This window comes from Lutra lutra, chromosome 4 (genome assembly GCF_902655055.1).
Source record: "Lutra lutra chromosome 4, mLutLut1.2, whole genome shotgun sequence".
Lineage (NCBI taxonomy): Eukaryota > Metazoa > Chordata > Mammalia > Carnivora > Mustelidae > Lutra > Lutra lutra.
In genome coordinates this window covers 66,528,223-66,549,512 of record NC_062281.1, presented here as the reverse complement: position 1 = coordinate 66,549,512, position 21,290 = coordinate 66,528,223, and the positions used below count along the sequence as shown (strand labels likewise).

At 36.2% G+C, this 21,290-nt stretch overlaps 1 pseudogene; it reads right to left on the bottom strand.

Annotated features, from left to right (window-relative positions):
- Window positions 1-2,122: 2,122 nt before the first annotated feature.
- On the bottom strand, window positions 2,123-19,728 carry LOC125097274 (SLAIN motif-containing protein 2-like; annotated as a pseudogene).
- Window positions 19,729-21,290: the final 1,562 nt, after the last annotated feature.

Genomic DNA, 21,290 nt, shown 5'->3' with positions numbered 1-21,290 from the left:
ATTTTCTGAGAATATTCGTGGACATACAAGAATATTCAAAAGGAGTTTATATGGCAAGAGAAATAGGCTAGGGGCACCTGGAGGGCTCAGTCAGTTAAGTCACTGTCTTAGCTCAGGTCATGATCTCAGGGTCCTGAGATCAAGCCCTATATCAGGCTCCCTGCTCAGTGGGAAGTTTGCTTCTCTCTCTCCCTTTACTGTTCCCCCTGCTTATGTTCTCTCACTCTCATGCTCTCTCTCTATCTCAAATAAATAAATAAAATCTTAAGAAAAAAAAAGAGAAGTAAGGTTAATGAACTTTGTGTGTCTGAGAGGGGTCTGCAATCAACCATAAGCGTTGGTACATGTAAATGTTCACTCCATATGAAACAGGTCAAGATTCTAATTAAGTGAGATTGAGAATAACACTGAATCAAGACACAAAGGAGTTCCTGAAAGTCATTCTAAAAGCTTCTGACCAGGCTCTTCAGTGTGCCCTATGATAATGCTTTGGTAATAGCGTCATTGCCATCAAACCCACTCATATAGGACTTGTATATTTTGGTATGTTTATTCCATAATGTGAGTTCATTTGTGTTCAACCAATTCTTTTTTGCCCCAAGTTTAAAACGAAAAAAAAAAAAAAAAACCAAAAGGTTTTATTAAGGGGGATTCTGAAACTGAAAGGACATTTTGTTTCTGATCCAAATGGACACTGTATACTCTTAACACCCTGATTTGCTCACAGATAGATAGAATATCAGTTCCATTATAGAGTAAGCAGGGCCATTTGGTAAACATCCTTACATTAACCAAGGATTGTACGTGGTTAGTGCTTAAACTTGTTTCCTTCAAAATAGACATACAGAGGGTTTTTTAGTACTATACTGACATATACCTCTATGTCAACATTATCATCATTCATAAATGGGTCACAGTGGGGGAACTCAGACTTTGTAAGGTTCCCACTGAGGCTGGTTATTCTGTGTGTGGGCCTCTTGTGACATAGTTTTTGCTCTTCCCCATCCTGCTCCATGCCCCAAGAAGCTAACCTGTAAGTCTGCACTATCCAGACTCATCTGCCCTCTGTCATTTAGTTGGGTTTGACAAATGCGATGCAGGAGATTGGAGAGTGAGAGGAGGAAGAGGTCAGGGATTTATTCCTGCTGCTCTCTGCCTGGTTCAGGAGCACCTGTGTTCCTTTACAGATGGCTTCAGTGCTCGTCGGGTGGCTTTCCTCCAAGGGTTACAGCCCTTACCATGCTCCAGTAGAGCTCTCCTTTGGGACTTCCTGCTGTCTCCCCAACATTCTCTGTTGGTTCCTTATCCTTGACAATCAGTCCCTACATCAAACCCTCTTTGATTTCCCCATTGGAATGGCTTCCTGCCTGAAACATATATCTTCCATGTATTATTTTCTTATATATTATTTTTTTCTCATTAACACAAATATTTATTAACACTATTTATACACCAAAATAGGTTGAATGTGAAGTTTGGATAACTTGAAGTCACCATTTGCTTCTGCACAAAGGTATTTTCTTATTTATTAATGAACATTTTTCTTTGCCATCCTTCTGTTTTTGTCCAGATATTGGCCTCTGTCAAATATTTAAAAATTAGCTTAGTTTCTATTAAACAAAACTAAAAGTGATTCTGTGACAGTGACTGTATGGCAACCAAATACATCTGATGTCAAATGTCATTTAAAACGTTTCTTGGGATGCCTGGATGGCTCAGTCTGTTAAGCATCTGCCTTTGGCTCAGGTCATGATCCCAGGGTCTTGGGATCCAGTCCTGCATCAGGCTCCCTGGAGCCTGCTTCTCCCTCTGCCTGCCGCTCACTCTGCTTGTGCTTTCTCTTTCTGACAGATAAATAAATAAAATCTAAAAACAAAACAAAACAAAACAAAAAACAACTTTAAAAAAAACCACCAAAATTTAATAAACAAAAAACAAACAAAAACCAAAAACACCCCTGCTTCTTGATCATCTCTGTCAGTTTGTGCTACTTATGACAGAGAGAGCTGGGATTTTATAAATTCCAAGTCTTATCTGAACAGTGTGCATATAAAAGTTGTCTTTCAGTTTAGTGAAGGGGTATCCAGGAAGCTGTGGACCTCTGCATTCTTGCCTCTGCTCGTCAATAACAACCATCCTTCCAACTGTCCTCTTTCAGGCGACCACAGGTTTTAGGAGCTGGCAAAGGTCCACGAATAGGTTGTGTAAGTTTACTGTGAGGCACTGGTATACCCCCAGAAGAAGGTGAAGTGGGTCTCAGCAAGCCACTTCTCACTGTGGTTGTTCCTGAAGATCTGGTTGAAGTAGGGCTGTTGATATTGTTGGGATGATTTGCTGGGACTGTGTACTCTGAGCCATGGGAGGGCCTGGCTGGGGAGGTGGTTGGTATGAGCTGTTGTTTCTTTGGTACCTGGAGAATGAGAGCCATGGGTTCTTTTGGTACCTGGAGAACTAGAGCCATGGTTGTTAAATGCTTTTACTGGTTGCTGGAAAGCCAAAGGAGAAGATACTGCAGGGAAGCAGAATTTGCCTGGAGAGGTATGGCTGAAGCTTGAGGTTGCGTATGAGGTATTTCTCCATTTGACACTTGAAAATTTAAGTCACTTCTGCTGCTTTTCACTGAGTCAACTTGCATATTTGATTTTTGGGACTCTCATTCATTATTTAATATAATTCCCACAATACTCCTGTTAGAAGTATCACTCTGAAGATCACCAAAACAGAATCATACTTACCACAAAGTTGTAATTTAGAAGTAAATCTACATTTGACCAACTGTGAGCCTTTCTCCCTCCACTTCATACAGTTTCCTTCTAGAAGGTCTGTTAATACTTACTTAGCAAATCATCCATAAACATGCTATTATTATTCCCATTTTGCAAATGGAAACTAAGAATCAAAACCATCTACTCGCTCCACTTCACAAACATACTTGACTGTACACATTATCGTGATTTTACTCTGCCACTGTCTTTATCACAATGTCTTAACTATTGCAGGAAATTTTTGTACAGAGAGATAAAAGTTAAAAATAACTTCAATGTTCCTTTCAGGAACTTCCTGAAAAAATCCATTTTTAATGAACATAAGACTGTTTGGCTTTTCAATAGATAGCGTCAAATAACTCTTTGCTTTCTGATTTTTCCATACCTTTACCTCAAAGCCCTCATTTTGCTGTACCCACAAATCCTAAAGCATTCTGCTGTGATCTTTATCCCATCTTAATTAAAAGCCATCCCTTGCCTTGAAAGACTTGCCTTAAACCAAATACCGAAACTTCACATCACAACTTTGCTCTCTTCCTTCCAAGATGCTACTAATTTGTGGTTAAAGCTGTGTTCTCCCTTACTGAGCAATAAATTCAGATTTACCTTTTCAACAGGTTATTTTGGTGGAATTTTTGAGGATCCTGCATTTGGCAACACTAACACTTTAGGAACTTAAATAATCACCTAAGTTCAGCTAGATAGGAAGACGTGGAGCTGAGATTCAAACTGAGGCCTTCTGACCCTGGAGCCCTCCCATAAATAGCACACATTTTTGCCTCTAATAAGCTATACTATTAAAAGAAAATGTGAGAAATCACTTAGCATAAATGTTACTAATTGGTCACTAGAGTGTTTAACACAGTCCCTGATGGCTTTGTATAACAGAGCAGTATCTTTTCAGGTATTCAGAAAAAAATTATTGAAAATTAGTCTTTTTCTTTTATCATTTCCCAAAGCTTAACTTTTTAAGACTTCTGTTACTTAGATTCACAAATATATCAAGGTAATTAGCAAAAGTAATAGTATTTCTTTATATATATTCATATGACATAACTTGTAAGAAAATGTTGAGCTGTGTTTTATCACTACATAAAAGTAAAAATGGGACTTGCCTTTACATGGCATTATGCATCAAAGTACTGATTTCCGAATTGTCTTTACTGTGCAGTACTGATTATTTTATCATCTGAATGAAATAGAGCAGAATTTTACTTGTTCTAAAAAAGTAGTTGTTATAATAAAAGTAGGCATTTCAATAAAACAGCATATGATTTTACTCTTGAGATACCAAAGGCAATAACTCAGAGAGACTTGATTAAGAATTATCATTTTTAAATTACATATTTGAAAGCAATTATGAAAATAGGAACTGATGAATAAACCAAAGGAGTCAAGAAAGTTCCTAGAAAATTCTGGAAATAGATTCTCTTCCTCTTGTTCATTTTATTTTTCTGGTGACCTATGTCCTTTGGGAACTCTCAAATAAATCTGATGCAAACAGATGTTAATGTTTAATGTCGTTTTACCCTGATGATATGGGGAGCAACTCACTAAGGCTTCCACTGAGGGGACTCTCAGGATTAACAGACTCTCTACCCTCTCTCTGTGAATTATACTGGCTGATTCCCACAGAAACTGACCCTCAGCACTGCCATACTAGTCCCCATTCTATCCTTGTACCTGTGCTCCCATCAGCTGAGTTGTATGCTTCCCTAGACTCAATTGTGTTTGATTTGAAACCTTGTCATTGTAATACTATAACAACTACATGTTAATACAACTTGACAACTACATATTACCCAAGATGACAGGTTGTAAAAGAAAAATGTTGCTGCTGTGAAAACTAAATTAAATACTTCAGAAAGCAAACTGCTTTTTAAAATGAGATCAAATCAAATAATTATAAAGAATTGGAAAAAAAAAACCTTTTAAGGCCTAGAAAAATTTTGCTTTTAGCTTTAAGATCTTTTTCTCACTTGAAACACACTAGGAAATGTAGATAAATTATGTAGATGTAGATGAAAATGTAGATGAATTATGAGTATAGTTTTGTGAAAAAGACTATCTGGAACTCCAGTCACCAGATTCATGTTAAAAAAAAAAAAAAAAAAAAAAGCTTTGGGTCTATTATAAAAGGAAGGTAAGTAAATGTGTATTTATATGTTTGATATAAAGTTCAAAGTTCCAGTTTAATATGTATCTCTTTTATGAATATCTAATATGACTGACATTTCTTGATCAACCAATTGTGATGGTTAATTTTACATGTCAATTTGACTAGGCAATGACATGCTCAGATATCTGGTCAAACACTATTCTGACTTTGTGAGGGTGTTTTTGGATGAGATTAACATCTGATTAGGTAGACTGAGTAAAGAGACTGCCCTTCCTAATGTGGGTGGACCTTATCAAATTAGTTGAAGGCCTAAACAGAACAAAAAGGCTGACTCTCTCATGAGTAAGAGGAAATTCCTGCCTACTTGAGCTGGAATATCAGTCTTTTCCAACCTTCGCACTCAAACTAAAACATCAAACTTCATTGTGTCTAAAGACTACCAGCTTTCAGACTAGAACTTACACCATCAGCTCTCCTGGACTCACATTGGAACTGTACCATAGACTCTTCTGGGCCTCCATCTTGTTGACTACAGATCTGGTGACTTGTACTTGAACATTTAAAGGTGATGGCAAAAAGAGGAAGAGCAAACGAGGAAGACTGAGGACCAGATGAGGAAGTAAAAGAAAATCAGGAGAATGTGGGATCATTCAACCCCTAAAAGGAGAATTTCAAGGAATAACCAGTTGTATTAATTGCCAAAATATCAAGGAATATGAGGTCAAGGCAATCCCCAATATATATAGTAATATAGTATAGTTGGTTATGACCATTATGGAAGTAATTTCCCTGAAATGATAGGAATGAAGTCAGATTATAAGGACTGAAGAGAAAATTATATCTCTAGTTAATGAGGTCTATCAGACACAAGTGGTTACTTCCGTCCATTTTATAACACCACTGAAAAGATAGCAAAATAAGTTTTTTCTAAAAAGTGATAAACCCAGAAAAATAATGATATAATTCCAACAAGCTTTTGAAAGATGAGAAATGGACGGACTGTGGTTGTTGATGTAGCAATCTAGAAAAGGTAAATTGAAAGTGTGAGGGGCAAGCAGACAAAGAGCAAGATGATTCATGTCTCAGAACCCAGGAAGAACTTGGTAACTTTAAGTCTTAGGGATCTCTTAAAAATCAATTGGCAATTCGTTTATGAAACAGCTTTTCGCATCTTCTCCAGTCTTTAGCCAATCGTTACCCTGTCCTCATACTTCTGAAATGAAATAAATATTTTACAGTTCCTTTACTTAAAACACAATCACTAATTGCAAATGGATGTGTTTATATCATCAACCTAGTCTGAATAAAATATCTACCATATTTGTAAATATATTAATAATTAGTATGTATGTATGCATATTAATATATCTTTTGCCCCAGTGTCTCTTAAGATTTGGGTTGCAAATTTGATTTCTAGGTTGCTTGTTTTGTCCAGTTTTTGTCTTTAGTGGTGTCAGTATTGCCATTAATAAACTTGATTTTGACTTGAGGGAAGACCTACTATTATCTTCTTTTATCTTTTCCACAAATACTTACCAAGTTAAAACCTGTGGCTAACCAATAATATTTTCTCATCACAGAGGAAATGTAAGGCAAGGAAGACTATGCCAGGTAATGCAAGTCAGGTGAGGTCTCTTCAGAAGACCCTAGCAACAGCCTTACATTTGTGTATAGGAAAGCTTATAGAAGATGAATCGAATAGGGAGTGAAAAGCTTGGGGACCCATCTAGAAGCTAAAATTGGATTGCACGTTTCACAAAGCTGAGGAAAAGTCAATGGAAAGTCATAAAGAATGGGGGTGGGGAACAGAATGTGTGGGGTAAGATGGGGCTGGTGATAGATGTCAGAGATTATAGTTACAGTAAAGCTAATATAGAAAGAGGGTAAGAGGTATAAAAAGATTGGCAAATTTAAGTGTCAAGAACATTATTTTCTTCTTAACTAGGAGGCTTCTGTGCCAAGCTAGTCAGTTTTTAAAACATAAGAATTGTCTGGACTTCCCAAATATGCTATCATCTCTGCTTTAGTGAGAAACCCAGAAAAAGGCCTAAAGCAGTTTCATAAGACATCATTTTTGGCTAAAAACAAGTACATTTTTAAGATCCCACATTCATCCATCCAAAAGTTTTCTTAGAGTCTAATAAAAATAGTGTTCCTTCTAAAATGAGCATTTAAAAAACCTTTCCTTCATACAACATGAGCTATAACTCCTAGGAAAACTGGTATACTGGAAATTACTGATCAAAATCAAGGGCAAATTTTCCAGGGCATCTAATTTAACTACATTTTCCCTAAATTTTTTCTTAAAAAAGGAAAGCTTGTATTAGCTATTCTTCAAACATCTCAAAAGAAATTATCAGATATATTCTCCAATGCCTTTAAATTTTCAAAGACCATGTCAATCATAACAAAAATAGTGCTTTCTGTTTTAGCAGATTATTTTGAATTCTAGAAAAGAAATATAAAGTGAAAAATACTTTGCTCTGTTCATAAAGATTAGGGATTAAGGTCAACATTAATAAGTAAATATCTTTCCTGTGGCAACAGTTAAGCCATAGTTTGAATTTAAAGCACTATAAGAACATTTTACTTATTAATAGGCCAAATTTTAATCTTAAGATCTATGGTTGCAGACATAAGGTCTATGATTCTGACACCAATTCCAGTGTACATGTCTTTTCCCTCACCACCAAGTAATTCTGGGATACCAGCTCAATGTCCTACAGTTCAACTCATTCTGATACTACCTAATTGAAGACAGTGTCTGGTCCCAGAGGTTAATTGCTCAGTCTTATAAGAACCCCCCAACCCCCACCTCAGGGCTAATCACAAGTCTAGGTTGTCTCCAGTGCTTCTGACCTACAATAAATCGGAGGTTACAAGGCCCTTCCTTCTCCTTGGGTTTCATTATTTTGCTAGAGCAGCTCACAGAACTCAGAGAAAGTTTTACTGACTATATTATTCATTTATTATAAAAGGATATAACTCAGAACAGCCAGCTGGAAGTAATATATAGGGTAAAGTCCAGAGAAGGGGCACAACTTCTATGCCATCTCCAAGCATGCCACTCTCCCAGCGCTTCCAAGTGTTCATCAACCCAGAAGCTGTCTGAACCCCACCTTTTGTGTTTTTATGGAGGCTTCATTATATAAGCACGTTTGATTTAATCATTAGCCATTGGCAAGACATTCAACTTCTAGATACTCTCCCCTTCCAGGAAAGTCAGGAGGGTGGGATTGAAAGTTCTAACCCTTCAATCGCATGGCTGGTTCCCCTGGCAACCAGTCCCTTTCCTCAGGAGCGTTTCAAAAGTCACCTCATAAATATAAACTCAGGTGTGGTTGAAAAGGGTTCATTACGAATATCAAGACACCTTCATTGCACTTATCAATTAGGAAAATCACAAGATAGATTTAATGGAGTTCTCAAGTTTGCTTATCATTCTTTTTCTTTTTTAAAAAAGATTTTATTTATTTATTGACAGAGAGAGACAGTGAGAGAGGGAACACAAGTAGCGGGAGTGGGAGAGGGAGAAGCACTTTTCCCACAGAGCAGGGAGCCTGTGTGGCTTGATCCCAGGACCCTGGGATCATGACCTGAGCCAAAGGTAGACACTTAACAATTGAGCCACCCAGGTGCCCCTTTGCTTATCATTCTTAATAAAAATCAAACCCCTGGAAGTACCATAGTATTTTCAGATTCTCAACACATCTAAGTGTAGGGTAGCCACTTTTGTTCATAACTGTTTCAGAGTCCAAACCATCTAGATTTTTCCAATTTCAAGTACTCTATTTGTTGTGCCCTTATTTGTCTCAGAAGTTCAGATTTTCTAATACAAAAAACATAATTTCTTTATCTATTGACCTGAATGCTTTCTGATTCTGCTTCTCAGAAAATTTAAAATAAGAGTAGAAATAAGCCTCAGCTTATAAGGTCAATTAATCTACAACAAAAGAGGCAAGAATATACAATCAGGAAAAGACAGTGTCTTCAATAAATGGTGCTTGGAAAACTGGACAGCTACATGCAAAAGAATGAAACTGGACCACCATACACAAAAATAAACTCAAAATAGACTATAGACCTAAATGAGACATGAAACCATAAAACTCCTAAAAGGAAATAGAGGCAGTAATCTCTTGGACATCAGCCTTAGCAATATTTTTCTGGATCTGTCTCCTCAGGAAAGGGAAATAAAAGCAAAAATAGAGCTTTTGCACAACAAAGGAAGTGGGTCCTCACCAGAACCTAACCATCCTGAACTTCCAGGCTCCAGAACTGTGGGAAAAAAGTTAAATCCAGTCCCTATTGTTCCATAATGGCCAGAAGCAGACCCTAGTTTTCCTATTACATTCTTTTTCAATTCACAAGTTTCTATTTAAATTTCAGTTAGTTAACACCCTTATTACATTTGAATACTACCTTTTTTAGATATTGGATTTCTACATATATTATAATGTATCTATTGACTATTCTCTGTTAAAGTTGCCTATTCATGTGCTAATATCATTCTTTTGATTATGGTGGCTTTATGTTAAGTTGTAATATTTGCAAGGCAAATCTCTCCTCTACTTTTCATACATTTTTTTTTACTGCTCCCAGATATTTTTTAATGCTAGAAAGACTCTCCTTTTTTAGACCTTGTCTATATGACCTCAAATAACTTCTAATTATATTCAACAAATTGGCACTTTATCCTTACTGTTAGAAATAAATCTATGGTTTTTAACCACATTATAAATGGAACATATTTCATATTTCTGTTTATTGCTTATTATTCCCAATACAGAATAAAGTTACTAATTGTTGCATGTTTATCTCTTAAAAAGGAATCAAATCTTCCTGTTAATAATAGCATAAATCATTTAGCAAAAAGATAATCTCTTCTTTCAATATTTACCAATATTTTATTACCTAACATATTCCCTAGTATTGTAGAATTAATGTTTAATTATGATAGGAGAGAGCATTTTTTTCTTGTTCTTGATTTTAATAAAATTGCTTTAACATTTCACCATTTGAAATAATATTTGTTGCTGGTTTGGAGTATATAGCCTTTATCATATATAAGCCATTTATTTCAATGCCTTCTTAGAGTTTTTATTATGATTTTGGCTGCCTTTTATCAAGTGTTATTTCAGAATGTATTGAAATGATGAAAACAGTTTCTTCCTTAATGTGTTAATTAGGGAATTATGTTAATTGGGATATTCTGATGTTGAATTCCCTTCCATTCCTAAAATAAATCCTACTTGATAATTTTGATACTCTGTTATTATTATTAAAATTCTAATTATTATTATTAAATTCTATTTCTAAATTCAATTATTAAATTCTATTATTAAATAGAATTCTATTATTAAAAGTCAGACACTATTATATTGGATTGAAAAAAAGCCTAGAAATAAGTTGATTTTAAGAATTACTCTTAAAGCCAATAATAAAAAATACTGCATAGTGCAAGAACATAAAAATATAATTAATTGGGGCGCCTGGGTGGCTCAGTGGGTTAAAGCCTCTGCCTTCAGCTCAGGTCATGATCCCAGAGTCCTGGGATAGAGCCCCACATCGGGCTCTCTGCTCGGCAGGGAGCCCGCTTCCTCCTCTCTCTCTCTGCCTGCCTCGCTGCTTACCTGTGATCTCTATCTGTCAAATAAAAAAAAAAAATCTTAAAAAAATATATATATAATTAATTATAGTGGGAATTTTGATATAGCTCTTTCAGAATCTGATAAAATGAGAAAACAAAAATTAAAGATATAATGCAATTAGATAATCCATAAAATCTTAATTTCATGTATATATAACACTCTATATTGAGGATAAGCTTTTTTCCCCCACATGATCAGGGCACGACTTTTTTTTTTTAATATTTTATTTATTTGATAGAGAGAAACTAGGCAGAGAGGCAGGCAGAGAGAGAGGAGGAAGCAGGCTCCCTGCGGAGCAGAGAGCCCGATGCAGGGCTCGATCCCAGGACCCTGGGATCATGACCTGAGCCTAAGGCGAGGCTTTAACCCCTGAGCCACCCAGGCACCCTGAATGTATTTTTTAAAAGCAAAGATCATTAATTATAATTTTTTAAGAGTTAAAAATAAATATGAAATATATGATCTAAACTAGTGACTTGAAAATTAAAAAACACACTCGTAAATCACTTAGATCAAAGAACTCAAAATAGAAATTACAAACTGCTAAGGAAGCAGGGTAAAGAGGAGAGTTAAAATTATTGAGATGTAAAAAACAAACAAACAAACAAACAAAAAACTGTGCATAGGAAGATGTATAGCCTTAAATAGCTTCATCATTAAAGAAAAATTATTGATTGTATAGGATCTTAGTAATTATCTTAGGAAATGAGAAAAACAGCAGCAAGAGAAATGTGAAGAAAATAAGAAAATAAAATTAATAAAAAGGTAAAAATAATTAAAGAGGAAAAAATGTATAAAGACTAGAAATTCCAAAAGCTAGATCAATTTACAGACCAGTAAAACATTAAACCTCCTCACAAACCTGGTTAAGAAGAAAAGGACACATGGGGTGCCTGGGTGGTTCAGTGGGTTAAGCCTCTGCCTTCAGCTCTAGTCATGATCTCAGGGTCCTGGGGTCGAGCCCTGCATCAGGCTCTCTGATGAATGGGGAGTCTGCTTCCCTCTCTCTCTCTGCCTGCCTCTCTGCCTACTTGTGATCTCTCTTTCTCTCTGTCAAATAAATAAATAAAATCTTTAAAAAAATAAAAAAGAAGAAAAGGACACAAAACAAATATATAAAATATTAGAAATAGGGGCACCTGGGTGGCTCAGTGGGTTAAAGCCTCTGCCTTCAGCTCTAGTCATGATCTCAGGGTCCTGGGGTCGAGCCCTGCATCAGGCTCTCTGATGAATGGGGAGTCTGCTTCCCTCTCTCTCTCTGCCTGCCTCTCTGCCTACTTGTGATCTCTCTTTCTCTCTGTCAAATAAATAAATAAAATCTTTAAAAAAATAAAAAAGAAGAAAAGGACACAAAACAAATATATAAAATATTAGAAATAGGGGCACCTGGGTGGCTCAGTGGGTTAAAGCCTCTGCCTTTGGCTCAGGTCATGATCTCAAGGGTCCTGGGATGGAGCCCTGCATGGGGCTCTCTGCTAGATGGGGAGCCTGCTCCCCCCAACCCCCGCCTGCCTCTCTGCCTACTTGTGACCTCTGTCAAATAAATAAATAAAATCTTTTTAAAAAAATAAATAAATAAAATAAAATATTAGAAATAAAAAAGACACAACACTGATATAGAAGAGATTAAAATATGGCATTTTTTTATTCAATTATATGGCAACGAAATGAAAAGCTAGGGAGAAATAAAGATTATTGTGCAAAATATAAACTACCAAATTTTTTCATAAGAGAATATAAATAGCTGTTGCAAGTTAAGTTAATCACTACTATTTAAATAGGGACTACAGGGACGCCTGGGTGGCTCAGTTGGTTGGACGACTGCCTTCGGCTCAGGTCATGATCCTGGGGTCCCGGGATCGAGTCCCACATCAGGCTCCCAGCTCCGTGGGGAGTCTGCTTCTCCCTCTGACCTTCTCCTCGCTCACACTCTCTCTCACTGTCTCTCTCTCAAATAAATAAATAAAATCTTAAAAAAATAAAATAAATAGGGACTACAATTGGATGGGTTGCCTTATAACTAACTTCCAGCTCACATGTTTAATCCAGATAATTTCAATGTTATTTAAACTATTCCAGACCACAGATTTTTCTAGATGATTTCTCATTTATGGGAAGAATTCAGGCTAGCTTTAATAATAAAACTTGTTAAGGAGAGCACAAAAAAGGAAAACTAGGCATCCAAAGCTTTATGAATATGGATGCACACTCAAAAAGAAAATATGATCAAGTAGAACCCATTAAGTTGGCACCACATTTTAAAAAATAAAATATGACTCAAATGCATACAAATGTGAGAGGACAGAATGTAAGAGCTGAGAGAAATCTGCCTGGGATATGCATATTCCCTTCCAGCTTTTTCTTCTTCACTCTCCCCTCATCCCACAGACTACACATGTCAACCTCACCTGGGGTGCAGCTGCAGAGCACTTTCAAAGCAGCAGCCAAACATAAGAAGTGGGAATACACAGAACCTCCTAGGGCTTCACAGTTGTTAAAGTGAGAAAATCCTCTCTGGCAGCTGTTGAGGGAACGTATGAATGAGATCCTGGAGGCAATGAGACACTCTTCAGGGATCCAGATGTTTGACTTCCAAGGCAGGCCCACAGATCATTCTGGGTGGCAGCTGTGGCGAGTGTCCTAGAACTCAGAGTACTTCCTAAAATTCCGGCTCCTCCACTGGACATTGACTTTTCTCTCTTTTATAGATGATTTTGCAGTCAAAGCTATTCTTGTCACCCCCAAAGCTGCTGTGCTTCTAATGGCAGGGATACATAGCCTTTTCCAGACCATCTGTGAATTCTGTGCCTTTGCAACCAAGGTGGGGCCAGATACTCTCCTCTTCTTCCCCATTTTGTCCTTTATTTCTGCCTCATGTCTTCTGTCTTTCCAACTACCTTTTAGTTAGACCTTCTCTATACCCTGTTCTCAGTTCAGTTTAGGTTGGAACACAGTCCAGCACTTTGGCAGTAGCTGCAGCTCACGCTGAAAGTCAAGATTACTGAAGCTATGGAGAAGTTTCATAATGTTGGCAGCAATAGCTTGAAGTAATGGAAGCAGTGATTAGGTAGACTCAAAGGTGACGATTCTAATAGTTGCAAGTTGGGCAAAGGTGCCAGCAGTTTCCATGGTGATCATGTTGGTTTCAAGAGAAACAACAATGAATAATGGTCATGAACAGAAACTTTTCCAAGGTGAGTTACTAGCCTCCTCCCACCTGTCCTAGACATTGTAATTGCTTCTGTAGCATCCCCTTTACTCCTGCTCCACTGGTTTCCATGAGATTGAACTCATCCTAAGTGCTAGGGATGACCTGGTTTGACCTAAGCCACTCATGACAACTTCTTGCTACACTAACTAGTTTAAGGAAAAGCAAAAATTCAGACCTAAGCCAATCAGTATACAAAATTCCTTCAGTCACATTGATTGCTGAAGGAATGAATCTGTACCATTAAAATGGCCTAATAAGAGGGCCACCTTGGTGGCTCAGTTGGTGAAGCATTGAACTCTTGATTTTGGCTGAGGTCATGATTTCAGGGTTGTAAGACAGAGCTCCATGTCACACTGGGCGTGAGCCTGCTTAACATTCTTTTTCTCCCTTTCCCTCTGCCCCTCCCCCACCCCTAAAAAATGTTCAATTAGACACAAAGTTCAGAACTTCGTTAGAGGTTGTTTTTAAATACATTGCTCAAGAAAAAAAAATACATTCCAAAACTTGTGACTTAAAACATCAATATTTATTATTTTTCTTAATTTTGTGAGTAGACCACATGAATGTTTCTTCTTCTGGTCTTGCCTGAGCTCATTCATATGGTTGCAGTCATGTGACAGCTCACTTGGAACTAGAGTCCCAGATGGTATCACTCTCATGTCTGACAAGTGATGATGACTGTTGGTTAAGGTACTTTGGCTCTTCTTCACGTGGTTTCCAATCCTATAGTAGGTTACTCTGGGCTTTTGTCTAGATGATGATCTCAGGTTTTCAAGAGGGCAAAAATGGAAGTTACAAGTTTTTCTAAGGGCTTAATCTCTGGAACTTATAGATCATCACTTCTATCACATTCTTTTGGAAAAGGCAATTCACAAGGTCAGTTAAGACTTAAGGTAGTGGGAAAAAAAGACTCTATACCTTAGTGGGAGCAACCAAATTGTGAAATTACTAAATGATGCGGATATAGTAAATTCATTAAGGGGCATTATCTACCTACAATGGTTGAATGAGGTCAGTTATGCTGTAAAATACCACATGTTGTGTAACCCACTATCTAGTATTATCTTTAAAAACTTATGTAGGGGCTCCTGGGTGTCTCAGTGAGTTAAAGCCGCTGCCCTTGGTTCAGGTCATGATCTCAGGGTCCTAGGATTGACCCCTGCATCGGGCTTTCTGCTCAGCAGGGAGCCTGCTTCCCCCTCTCTCTCTGCCTGCCTCTCTGCCTATTTGTGATCTCTCTCTCTGTCAAACAAATAAACAAAATCTTTAAAAAAAGAACCATTTACTATTTTTAAAAAATTATGTAAACTCTTCCATCTAGTGTATTTCAGCTCCATAACTTTCCTCTTAGAACTGGCTATTTGTTCTATAACATCTTGTGTGTGTACACTTATTTAAGTGTATGTATACATGTCGTTAATCAAGATATGAAGTCACCACTAGTTTTCTCTTTTTGGTAATACAGACTTTTTTATTTAAATATTCCACTGGCAGCAGTGTTACATAGAATTTGAAATTTGTATTTATAGATGGTACAAGATAATGGGCAGAGGGTGTGTGTTTTTCCTTAATCCCTTCAACCCCCCTACCAACGTTAGGTAAGAGTAAAAGAAAACACCCTTTGCCGCAAAGGGAATGAAATAGAAACATGAGCAGGGGAGAGATTTCAACACATTTATGAAAGATAAAAAGAGGATGGAAGATTTTCAACAAGGAAAAGAGGGTGAGGCAGGTGTAGAGCAGAAAACAGGAGAAGGTTGACCTAGAGGAAAGTTGGAGGGTGTAGAGGCAACAAGAGTGAGAAGAGTGGCATATCTGAGAAGGCTATTTGCACAGCAGCCTAATGTTTTCTCCCTGACATGCTAATTTCTTTGCTTCCCTTCTCTGTGTTTTCTGATGCTTAGTGTAAAAATCAAGCATCAGTCTCAGGCTAAAAACACCTAAGGATTCTTCTCTAATAAGATGCAGCATCGATATAGGCAGAATTGGAACTTTTGGTGCCAGCACCCCAGAGTAAAGTTCTCCCATTTTAGCATTCGGAACCTCCACAGCTAAAGACCTGTTACTTGCCTGTACCCATTAAGTAATTCATTTCATTTAGACAAGTCCTAGACACCTACATAAAGGTCTCAGTAAATGTCTATAAATGAGAGAAACCAAGTAAAAAAACAAACCCACATAAATAGAGGAAACACATCCCTGCTACAGAGAGAAACAATCCCATTCCCTTTTCTTAATTGGAATGAATATACTGTCAACATCACAAAAGGACTGGATAAAAGAAAGACAAGACCAAAAAGAAAAAAAAAGAAAAAAACCAAAAAACCGACAACAACAGAAAAATTGTTGCTAGAAGAAACAAAGCAAGATTTGAGAAGGTAGTACCCCCGAGTACAAGAGCAGAATGCTACAAGAAAGAAGAGTCAAGGAACAAATTGGAACATTTATTATATATTTAATTATATGCCAAATGAAATATTTAAAGAGGGGTTAGAATATAATGTGAGTAGTTCTCGCACAACATAAAGAAAAAAAAAACAAAGAGATTGAATGAGACAGAGGCAACAACAAAACAAGGAGACTGAACACTTGAAATAGATAATATATTCAGAGTATAATTCTAAGAGATCCAACTCAACTAAACAGGATTTCCAGAAAAATGGGCATACATTAACAAAGGTAAAGAAATTTTAATTTTAATTTTAAATTTTAATTAAAAAAATTTCTATGCCAAGCATGGAGTTCAATGGGCTTGAACTCACAACCCTGAGATCAAGATCTGAGTTGAGATTAAGAATCAGACATTTAACCAACTGAGCCACACAGGTGCACCACTAAGAGAAAGAAATTTTAAAGAAATACTACAAAAAAACTTTCCCAGAGGTCAGAAAACACTATTCTGTTTGAGTCTATCAAGTTCCTAGTAAATTAAGAGAAAATCCACATGTAAACATATGCCTGAAATCTTTCTGTCAGAACACAGAAGAAAGAGAATTCCAAAAAAACTTTCACATAGATAAAACAGGTCATTTACAAAGGATAGAGAGTCAAAGTCGCACTGGACTTTTCATCACCAACACAACTGGTAAGAGAAAAATGAGCAATGGTATTTCCAGTTCCAATGGATAATAATTCTGAAGAAAATGCATCATGGCAAAATAACTACATTTTAGAGATCCCAGGACTCAGAAAATTTATATCTCATGCACTCTTCTAACGGAAGACATTTGAGATATAATCTAGTAAAATGGGTGTAGATATCAAGTGTTGTCAGTTGAACTGTATGCCCCCAAAAGATTTTGTCATTCTAGTCCCCAGTACCTATGAATGTGACCTTTTTTGGAACAAAGTTTTTAAGATCAATTTAAGATCAGGTCATTAGGAGAGACCATAATCCAATATGACTGTGTCCTTCTAAAAAGGGAACACAGACATTCACAGAAGAAAAACAACGTGAAGACATGGGAAGAACACATCTACAAGCTAAGGAATATCTAAGAATACCCAACAATAGGAAAGAGGGATGACCAGATTCTCCCTCACAGACCTTAGAAGAAATCAACCTTTTTAACCTCTTGATCTTATACTTTCAGCTTCCAGTACTGTGAGATGTTAAAACGTAGTTATGGCAGCCCTAGAGAATGAATATACCAAGAGAAAAGACTCAAAAGAGTGTGGGAATGAAATCAAGGGCTCCAAGAAGAATGAACAGAATAAAAATGATACAGAGTAACAGATAGTACCTAAGGAGCTGGCGAATATTAGTGATTTTCCAAAGAAAGAATATATTTCTTCTTTTTACAGAAAATTAGAATCTCTACCAAAAATAGAAAATAAAACCAAAACCTAACAGACTGTGTAATAAAGTCATGGTTCAGATATGGAAGAAACCCAATGTCATACAGGTCTTTCAGCAATCGATGGTGTGTTATGAAACAGAACCCATTTAACCTAGAAGAGGACCCTGAGTGTCCTGAGTGTTATGAATTTGGACCTAAAGAGAAGGAAGTACAATTTTATTGTACTACTTATTTATGCAGTGAGCATTATTTAAGTAGTCATATAATATATACACTGTTAATTGATTTTTAAACTTTTAAAAAGAAACATGGATGTCTTAAATGTAGTTACAGAATACAAGATAAATATATCAATCCTGACAGTACAAAACTAAAGATACTGATTAAAAGGTAAAGGTGGAAGGTGGTGAGTCAGAGAAAGAAAGGCAGAATTGTTAATAGTCTCATGTAATACAGTGGGTAGTCAGGAGTCATTGCATAACTTTTCTGTAATAGGAAGGAGTATTTTAAGTGTGTTGCTTATTTACAGATGTTGCCAATATAAGAATTAAAACAACTATCAAAAATGGGTATACCCTCTCTCAACTTGATAAAAAACATCCTTGAAAACCTACAGCTAATATCATACTTAATAGTGAGCAACTAGATGCTTTCCCACTAAGATCAAGAATAAGGTAAAGATATGTGCTCTCACCACTTCTATTTTATATTGTATTAAATCCTAGCTAATGCAATAAAATAAGAAAAGGAAATAAAAAGCATACAGATTAGGAAGGAAGAAATAAAACTGTCCTTGCTGTAGGATGACATGATTGTCTATGTGGAAATCCAAAACAATAAAAATAAAAACCTCCTGTTACTAGTAAATGATTAAAACAAGCTAGAAGGATACTAGGCTAATATAAAAAGCCAATTGCTTTCTTCTATACTAGCAATGAATAATTAAAATTTGAAATAAAAAACACAAGACCATTCCTCATGTCCACACAAAAACCTGCACACTAAAGTTTATAGCAGCTTCATTCTTATTTTTAGTACAAAAAATTATACTTAGGTATAATGCTAACAAAGTATATCTAATATCTATATGAGAAACATAATGAAACTCTGATGAAAGAAATCAATGAAGATCCAAATAAATGAAGAGATATTCTATGTTCATGGGTAGAAATATTCCATATTGTAAGTACGTCAGTTCTTTCTAACTTGATATATAGATTCGACATAATTCCAAACAAAATCTCAGCAAGCTATCTTGTGAATATTGAAAAAACTATTCTAAAGTTGATATGGAGAGGCAAAAGACCCAGAATAGCCAATTCGATATGGCAAAGAACAAAGTCAGAGGAGTAACTTTAAGACATAATATAAATCTAGAGTAATCAATACAGTGTGATACTGGAGAAAGAATAGACAAATAGATCAAGGAAAGAGAATAAAGAGTCCAGAAAAAGAACCACACAAACATAATCAATTGATCTTTGAAAAAGGAGCAAAGGCAATTTAATGGAGAAAGGATAATCTTTTCATCAAATCATGCAGGAACAACTGGACAACCAATGCAAAAAACAAACCAAAAAACCCCTACAAATCTAGACAAAGACCTTACACCTCTCAAAAATATTAACTCATGGATCATGGGCCTGAATGTAAAATGCAAAGCTAAATATCCGAGAAGACAATATAAGAGAAAATCTGGGCGACTTTGGGTGTGACAATGATAAATCCAAACATTTTTTAGATAGAATGCCAAAAATGTGATCTATGAAAGAAAAACTTGATAAGTTGGACTTCATTAAAATCAAGATCTTCTCTGCCAAAAGACAACATCAAAAGAATATAAAGATGAGCCACAGATTGGGAGAAAATATTTGTAAAAGACACATCTGATAAAAGAACTATTGTACAAGATGTACAAATAGCTCTTATAGCTCAATAATAAGAAAACAACCTAATTAAAAATGGACCAAAGACCTTAACAGACAGATTATGAAAGAGGATATACAGATATCAAGTAAGCATTTGAAAAGATATTCAGTCTTGTATGGCACTAGGGAATTATAAAATAAAAATAAAATAAAACAACAATAGGATGCAACTACATACCAATTAGAATGTCCGAAATCCAAAATCCTGATACTGCCAAAGGCTGGCGAGGATATGGAACAACAGGAATGTTCATTCACTGCTGATGGGAATAAAAAATGATACAGTCTCTTCAGAACAGTTTGGCAGAAATACACTCTCATCTTGTGATCCAGCAGTCATACTCCTTGGTATTTACACAAAGGAGTTGAAATGTTCTATCTGTATAAAACCTGCCCAATAATGTTCATAGTAGCTTTCTTCCTAATTGCCAAAACTTGGAAACATTCAAGATGTCCTTCAACAGGTAAGTTGATGCTGGTACATCCTGATAATGGAATTTTATTCAGTGATAAAAAGAAATGAGCTATCAAGCCATGAAAAGACATGGAGGAAAGTTAAATGCAGATTGCTAAGTGGAAGAAGCCTGTCTGAAAATGTACATAATGTATGATTCCAACTATATGTCACTCTGTAAAAGACAAAACTACAGAGTAGGTAAAAAGATCAGTAATTGCCAGGATGGGGGAATGGAGAGAGGAGTAAATACGTAGAGAGCAGGGCACTTTTAGAAATTATTTTCTGACCTGTAATGGTGGATATATGTCATACATTTTTAAAAAAGATTTATTTATTGAAGAGAAAGAGAGCAAAAGAGCATGGTGGAAGGGGCAGAGAGAGAGAGGCAGAGAAGCAGACTCCCCTCTTAGCACAGAGCCCGATGCAGGAATCAATCTCTGGACCCTGAGATCATGACCTGAGCCCAAATTAAGAGTTAGACGCTTAACAGACTAAGCCACCCAGGCGCCCCTATAGCATACATCTGTTAAAATACACAGAATGTGCAACACAAGGAGTGGATTCTAATGTAAACTATAGATTTTCATTAATAATAATTTATACATATTGTCTGATTAATTGTAGCAAGTGTGCCACACTAATGCAAGATGTTCACATTAAGAAAATCTGTGTTGGGAAGGTGGAATATCAGGGGGTTTATAGGAACTCTCTAGCCTAATACATTAAATATCTGTTTTCAGTAAACTTGCTTTTCTGCTTTGGTAATGTGATTTCTTTCCTGAATTTATTATCATGTATTTCTTGCAGTTTTCCATGATTGGCTTAGGAATAGTGTATATGGATTTTAATTCTGTGATTGCCCATTTCAGGTGAGATGAATGGTACTTCTTTGAGAATACAAGAAATGTAATATTTGTAGTTTCTTCTTGTTCCCTAAACAGGCTCATAATTCACAGTGACAGTTATTTACATATACACCATTTTTCTCTAAGAAAATAAAAGGGTATCTATCTTGCCTTCTCCTGAAGAAATGTTAGAGGAGAAGCAAAAAGCCAAGTCTAAACAAAGACCATTTTTGTTTAGAGATAGAATGATTAAAGAGTTCCAGTGCAATTCATTCATTCATTCATTTGATCAACAAATATATATTTAACAAGACTGTATGCCAGATTCTGGAGAAGCTGTGGTGATACTGTCTTTTCCTTCAAGATACTGTGGTCCGGTAAAGAATTCCATCAATTGATCTGGCAATTGTAATGAACATAACGGATGTTATGATAAGGAAAAAGGACTGTGCTATGGATCTTGGCATTTAAGAATTCTGAAAGTACTCCTGCATGGCTGGGGTTCGTTTGCCAA